We start from the raw sequence: 8,450 nt of genomic DNA on the forward strand, positions 1-8,450 counted from the left end.
ATCGAAAGATGACACACCAGAGCAATGGTGCAGAGTAGTATATTGAAATATACTAAAAAAATCTAACATTTAGAAAAATTTAGAACATATCGAAAGAGTTTAAAGAAAATTTGGAGTCGATTCAAAGTGATTTTGAGGTCCAAAAGACCAAGTTTGACCAAAGTTGACTAGATTTGACCTTTTCCAAAAATTTTGGAAAATTTGAAGAAAGATGTGATTTAACAATATTCAAAGATTCACAGAGCATTAGAAAATTGGATTGCACAAGCGTTCGATGGTGTTGGTCCCAAAATTTTAAAATGTAATTTTGAGTAGTTTAAGAGTGTCAGGTTTTGAATTTGATCCCGAAAATGGGTTTAGAGCAGCCAAATTAACCAGGGTTGATTTTTACACCAATCGGACCACTTTGAAAATTAGGTCAAAACCTATATAAGGCCCAAAAGGGTAATTTGCAATTCATTTGTGCATTTTGACTTTTGTGAGAAAGTAGATTTGGAGAGAAAATGGTGGTCCTTATGCATCATCACCAATTTGAGCATTTCAGGTGACATAGTTGGCTGATGAACTATAGACCTCTGGTGAGTCATTGATTATCCTACTTTCCATTTGAAATTTCATGCATTTTAAGAATTTTTAGCATGGTTTTTTATGGTGTTTGAGTTTTCCAATGTCAGATCTCACACAAGGATCTTGTTCTTTGCATGGTTTTGAATCACCTTTTGCATGAGGAAGTACCAAATCAATATTTTTTCATTGAGTGGATAGTTTCTTTGCACAGGAGATACCCATCTCTCATGTGAGATACCCTAGTTTAGCTTGAATTTTTTTTGTGCATAGTGATTGAACTTGTGCAAACATTTGACTTCTCGTGCAAAAAAGTGTGATCTTGCGCGAGGACTTGAATTCTTGTGTGAAAAACTGGTGTTGTGTACAAAATTTTAGTTTGAAATTATTATTTTTCATTGATGTTTTGCACTTTCCTCACATGTCTAGTACTGATCATGTTTATTTGTGTTTGTATTCATAGGTTAGCTTTCCAGACATCTCATTTAGTTCTCATTATCCTCCTTGTGAAGCATTGATTAGACAACTAGATGAGGTAGACATGACACATATTGACACCCTCGGCCTATCATATCTTTGTCAGATTCCCACCTTACTAGTGAATCATAGTTTATTGACAACACTGGTCAAGCATTTTCATTTGGAGACGAACACCTTTCACTTGCCTTAGGGAGAGATGACCATCACTCTAGAGGATATCTATAGGATTCTATGGATCCCATTCCATGACCCTTAAGTGGTATATGACACACAACCATAGATAGGTACAATGGCATTGAGAGCCATTTTCTAGGAGGACCTGATCATGGGTAGAGCCATCGCATGGGATGAGGTAGTGCATACTTATGGTCCCACCCAAAAGTTGGTAGTGGTACTTGGTATATTTATTAGCTATTTTCTAATGCCTAACAGAGGTCAAGATGGACTCAAGTGAAAATGGGGTAGGATGCTAGAACAAATGCTAGATTAGCTAGTTCATTATGGATGGGGTTAGTGCATGATCACACATATGTTCCATGAGATGCATGAGATTGTCTACCATGAGAGGAAGAGCATGGATGCAAGGGTCTATGTTCTTTAGGTGTGGGCATGGGAGCACTTTCCCATTACAAGGCCAATCTTTGCTGATGAGAGGCAAGATCTAGAGTGTTACATATGTAGATATCATGGATAGTTGACCTAGACAACTTTGGGTATGATTGAGTAGTGGAGAGGTTGATGAGATGACCTAGTAGCAGTGGTGTGAAGACCATGGAGGGAGACTAAGGCATGGAACAGTGCACCAATGGAGATAGGGTATATGTTTTCTTCTTGACCATTGATTGGTCACTTCATGTAGATTCTTGTTGACTCATGTATGGTGATAGGATGGTCAACCCCAAGACATCCCATAAGAGTATTGTACATATGCATGCTTTTCCACTGACTTGGATTGTGCGTGGTTTGTCAAATTAGACCTAGATAATTCAATGACTGATGTGCTTACCCTAGTTGCAACATAGTGGGATTATATGGAAGGAGTAGTAGATGGGGGGATGAATTTGTTATACTAAGCATCTTTTATGAGTCATCCTTTCCCTCGTTTCACAGATCTAGTAGGGATGACAACACTATTACAACCAGTATGGGCACTATAACCACTGTTGTCATAGTAGCCAATAGCCACAATAGGAGAGGCCTAGGCAAAGGACACAATAAGTTCATATTCCTCCCTGATAGATGGGAGATGATGCAGGTGCTAGCAGGAGTTAGAGAAGACAAAGATGTCCTTGTGGTGAGATGGAAACCCTAGGAGCTATTGGAGGAGATACATAGAGATCTCATACAAGGGAGAAAATAGCTTAGTAGGTGGAGCCTATAGTGGGTGATGAGGAGATGAAAGATCAGCCTACTTTTGAGGCACAATAGGATGTTTTGAGGTAGACTAGAGAGTGACTATGAGTAGCATAGCGATAGCTAGTTGATATGTAGATACAATTGATGGTGTAGGATTTACATGTTAGAGATTAAATGCAAGAGATCTAGGATCTTCGTGTAGAGTTAGAAAAGTTACATGAGGAGACTCAACTATAGAGTGCTGGCATGATGTACTATTATACAAGAAATATCACAATAGTTCTTGAGATTGCAGATTAGATGCCTCATGTTTCTAAGTATGCGATAGCATCAGATGGTGTCTGACAACTAGTGAGACCAGATGCCCCTTCTCCTCCTCCTCCATCGAGGGATGAGGGAGAGGAGAACCTTTAGATATGCTTACTTTTGACTTTTGATTCTAGCTATGTATCGATTGGTGTGCCATCACTATTTGTATCATTTTGAGATCAATAGCACTTGAGTACTATTCAAATTTGCATTGATGTACATAGTTGACTCTACATATATATGAGATTTTTTATTCGAGTATCTTTGCATGTGTCATCTTTTTCCTTTTTTATATTATTGTACATCAGATGTTTATGATATGATTATAAATGAAAATTTGATATGATGTGTGAATGTAGTGTAGATGAGATGAATCATGAAATTATGTATGTGAAATGAAAAATGTAAATGAAATAACATCTCATGTAGTGTTCCAATTTTGTTGATAGTGACAAGTATCCCGTGAAGATCAAGAGGATGAATCAAAGAACCAAATGCTTGTGTAGTTGTGAAGAAACATTATACTTTGAAGAAACCAACAATCCCTCATCATGAAGGATGCAAGTAAATTAGTTATTAAACCATGTGGTTATGAAATACGCTAGATGCAACCCTAAGTCTAGCTACCAAGATTGTAAAATTATCAACACGGAGTGTTTAGCTAAACCCACAAATGTCATACAATTCTCACTGACATTGCAATCATGAGAATATGAATATGACTCATGTTCCATTTTTGTTTGGATAAAATGTAAGCATTCGAGGCACGAGAAGTCAGAATGACTAGAATGTTTGTCCCTTTTGATATAGCAAGAAAACATAAGCATCAAAGCATAAATGCTAGGATGACTAGAATGTTTCTTGCATGTAGACACACTAGGCACACGAGAGATACTTCTTATGCTAAGTAATTAGTAAGTATTTTGTTTGTAATGACCCTTGTGTTTGTAACTTGAGACATAAGTGTGCTTAATATATTCATAGTGACCCGTACATTCAATTAGTAGGATGAGTATCCATACTTACTATAGCATAGAGAGTTCACTCAAAAAAGCAAGGAGAAGAATCAACCTCAGTGAAGAATACATATAAAATGAGTTGAGGTACACTTGACCATCCAATACGAGATAGAGGCTTTTATAGTGGACACCCCATTTATATGGATGCTTCAAACCATTGGAACTAAACCAACAAACAAAAAGTAAAGAAAATATCATACCCCCAGTCCTCGCTTCTCTAGTAAAAAGTGACATAATCAAGTTTCTTGAAGGAAAATGATTTAGTGAAAGAAAAAAACAAAGAAAAAATCAACATATTACAAACCTTGTCAACATGTTTAGTTCAAATTTTTTTTAGTGTTATAGGATTGATGTCAAATGTCAATGTTTAGAACATTTGTGATAGAAATCTCTTCAGTAGGAGGACGATAGTAGATAGACATAGTTTGAACAACTGGTGATTGAAGTCAAAGAGGAATCTTCAGTGAGAAGAACCTTAGTAGGAAACTGAGTGACAGTAGAAAAACTCATTTAGGACAACTAGTGATTATCATGAGAGAGATCTTCCATGAGAGTATTTCTTAATAATGGCATGAGCGACAATAGGTAGACTTAGTTAGAACAACTAGTGATTGACATGACAGATCTTCTTGGAGAGGAATCTCAATAGTGACATAAGTGATAGTAGGCAGATGTAGTTAGAACAATTGGTGACTGAAGCTTAAAAGATTCCTATGAGAGGAATATCAATAGTAACATGAGTGATAGTAGGAAGATGCAATTAAAACAACTAGTGACTGAAGCTTAAGAGATTCCTATGAGAGGAATCTTGATAGTTACATGAGTGACAATAAGAAGACTCAGTTAGAACAACTAGTGATTGAAGCTTAAGGGATTCTTATGATACTATAGGGTGTTACCCCCGAGTTATGACAAGATTCAATCCATGGATGCATGTGTGAAAGCAGCAAACTAAAGTAGGAAATAAACTATACAAGGAGCCAAAAGATGCATTGTGAGATAAAGAATTTGAAACAAGAGGTGTCTGTTTACTAGGTTTTCACTTTCTTGGTAGAAATTCTTTTTTTTTTACTACCATCATGCCTATTTTCTAGGTTTTCATCAATGATACTTTTTCTTGTTTTTTATTTTTTTATATTTTCCTCTTTTTGATTTTTTAAAATATTTTTTAGTTTTTGAATGTTTTTGGCATTACCAAGGTGCATATTTCTAGGTTTTCAACAAGATAATGATTTTTTCAAGACTTTTAAGTATGGAATCATGTTAGCTATAAAATTACTTCAGATGGAGAGTGTTGATGTGCTCCTTGAGCAACTCTTCCTCGGTTTCAGAAAGTTGGTAAGCACTAGATCCAAACACTATAGTAACTATGTATGGACCAAGCTAGTTGGGTTCAAACTTCCTTTTCTGTACCCATCATTGCTGATTCTTAGGGTTTTCTCTCAGAGCAAGATCATCCAGTTAGAAGCCATGTTGCTTTTTTTTCCTTATCATAGCTTCTAGAAAGACATTGTTGATAAGCTCAAAAATAATTGCATGCCACTTATTGATGTTTATCTAACAATTCTAGCTCTTGAAGCTAAGATATTATATAGTCCTCATCAGTAATGAGGCCTTTCATGGAGATTCTCAAAGTAGGAATCTTGACCTCAATCAAAAGCACAACATCTACTCCATATACCAAAGCAAAAGGTGTTGTACCCATTGGAGCTTTGATACTTGTTCTATAAGCCCATAAAGCTAGATTAATTTGAAGGTGCTAGTCCCTTCTAGATTTATTGACTATGTGATGCAATATCTTAAGGATAGCCTTGTTGGATGCTTCCACTTGACCATTACCCTGGGGGTAATAAATAGAAGACCAATGTTGCTTGATTTTGAACTTGTTGCACAACTCTTTAAGATCCTTATTTTTAAACTATCCTCCATTGTTAGTATTGATGGAGGTAGGTACACCATACCTACATATGATGTAATTCATAATGAATAGAGCTACCTTTTTTCCATTTACCATAGAGAGAGGGACTACCTCTACCCATTTAGTGAAGTAGTTTGTAGATATAATAATGAACTCATGTCCATTTGAAGAAGACAGGTGAAACTGAACCACTAGATTGAAGGATCATTATTGAAATGGCCATAGTTTGATAGATGGAATTAGCTCTCTGGTTGGAGAATGAATCATATTGCCATGGAGTTGGTATTGATTGTAGGAATTGTTGTATTTGATTGCCTCTTGCTCAATATTTGGCCAATAGTAACTAGCTCTAATAAGTTTACGAGCTACTGTCAAGCTATTAGAGTGAGATCTACAAATGCCCTCATGTACATTGATTAATGTATGTTTGGACTCATTGGGTTCTAGAAACCTAGGGAATGTTTCATCAAGACCTCTCCTAAACAAGTCATCAACAAGAATGACATAGCATGAAGCACTATAGATAAGGTGATGTTTTTCATTTCGATTTAAATTGTCTGAAATTGTTTGGTCATGCAGGTAAGAGAAAATATGACAATAGCGAGATGAATCATGTCCAAAAATAGAACCGATCATCTAAAATTCAAGGGCGTTATAGGCAAGGTAGAGTAATGTCTCCACCAGGAACTTGTGTAGAAGATCATTCCCTAGCATTTGTAATATGGAAGCAAGAGTAGCCATTGCACCAAACACTTTGTTATCCATCCAAGGAATTTCCTAAAAAGTGATATGAGAAAAGTATATCTTCAGGTCATCCACCATACATTTATAAGGTATCAATTTCTCATCCTTCATCTGATACATATCATTGATCTGGTTGATTATGAGCTATGAATCACCATAGCTATTCAATTCATCAACTCTCCATTCAATTTTAATTTTCATGCCATTGATTAGGGCTTCATATTTCACAATATTGTTTGTACAAGGAAACATAATCTTGTACGCCTTAGGCAGTGAATATTTCTGTGGTATTATGAATAAGAGCCCAACACCAAATCCCTATTGTGCAAAGGAGCAGTCAAAGAATATCACCCAAGTTTGATGTGTTAGCATTAGAATTGATTCATCAAGAAAGTTAATGTTCACAGGAAGAAGACTTTGTATTGGTACTTCTACTAATTGATCAACAATTTCTTGTCCTTTGATAGGCTTCTTTTCAACATACTAAATATCATATTTTCTTGGTATCTTGATCCACTTAGCTAACCTTCCTATTAGGGTTTCCTTGCTAAGTAAGTATTTTAGTGGATCAATCTTAGCAACTAGTTATGTAGTATGAGTGAGCATGTAGTATCTTAGCTTTTGGGAAGTGAAGATGGCTACCAAGAAAACTTTCTCAATGATGCTATAATTCATGTCATAAGAAATTAGTATACAACTCAGATAGTAGATAGCTTGTTCCTTTCTATCATTGTCTTCTTGAGCTAGCAGGATACCAAGAGATGACTCTATTGCTGAGATGTATAAAATGAGAAGCTTCCCATAGATAGGAGGCATTAGGATCAATGGATTAGCAAGGTATTTCTTTATCTGTGTTAGACTTTGATCACAATCTTTGCTCTAGTTATATTTCACACCTTTATGCAAAGTCTTAGTGAAAGGTTGTGACCTATCTGCCAGCTGTGAGATGAATCTAAGAATGGATTGAAGTCTTCCTTGTAAGCGCCTCATTTGACTAATATTATGAGGTAGTGGCATGTCCCTAATTGCTTGAACTTTCTCTAGATTGACCTCAATTCTCTTTGTAGGGACAATGTGACCAAGTAGTTTCCCATATGTTACACTAAATTCACATTTCTTGGGGTTGAGTCTCAGACTAAACTTCTCCATATGATCCAGGATAGGTCCCAAATCTTGAAGATGAGTATTTAATTTTTTACTCTTAACCAAGGTATCATCAACATAGTCTTTCATTGTCTTGTGTATCATATCATAGAAGATGGTTGTAACTACCCTCTGATTCATGACACCAACATTTTAAAAATCAAATGGCATTACATTCTAGCAAAAGGTTCCCCATGCACAAGTGAAAGAAGTCTTTTCCTAGTCATCTAGTGCAATTTTAATCTAGTTATAATCAAAAAATTCATCCATGAGTGAGTACATTTCATATCCTGCTATCATTTCCACTATGATATGAATGTTGGGGAGTGGAAAGTTATCCTTTGGACATGATAAATTTAGCTCTCAGAAATCCATACAAACTCAGATATACCTGTCATGTTTTGAGACTGGAACAATGTTTGATATCCATTCAGTGTAGTTGATAGTACATATGAAACCAACCTTGAGAAGCTTTTCTAGTTTATCTTTAACAAGTAATGCATCATGAGGATGCATTTTCCTAAGCTTCTATTTGATTGGTTTAACTCTTGGTGCAATAGATAGATAATGCATTATGATATCAAGATCCATGCCTAACATGTTTGAGTATGTCCATGCAAAATTTATCCTTTTCTCTTGAAAGAAGGAAATTAATTCCTCTTTTTCCTCTAGAGATAACAACTTTGCAAGATGTATCATGTGAGGTTGTTCCTCTATTCCCAAGTTGATCGATTATGTTGGCTCTATCAACACTGATGATCTCTCTTGAAAATGTCTAGGAAGTGCATCAAATATCTCATCCTTAGGTGCCTTCGAGAGGTTTTCATGTTTATATATGTCTTTAATTTTTACTATTTTAGGTTACGATACTACCATGACGTGGTTTTCACCATCAGACCTTCCATTCTTTTTCATTT

The sequence above is a fragment of the Cupressus sempervirens genome, chromosome 5 (genome assembly GCF_028749045.1).
Source record: "Cupressus sempervirens isolate cs-2001-9-10 chromosome 5, ASM2874904v1, whole genome shotgun sequence".
Lineage (NCBI taxonomy): Eukaryota > Viridiplantae > Streptophyta > Pinopsida > Cupressales > Cupressaceae > Cupressus > Cupressus sempervirens.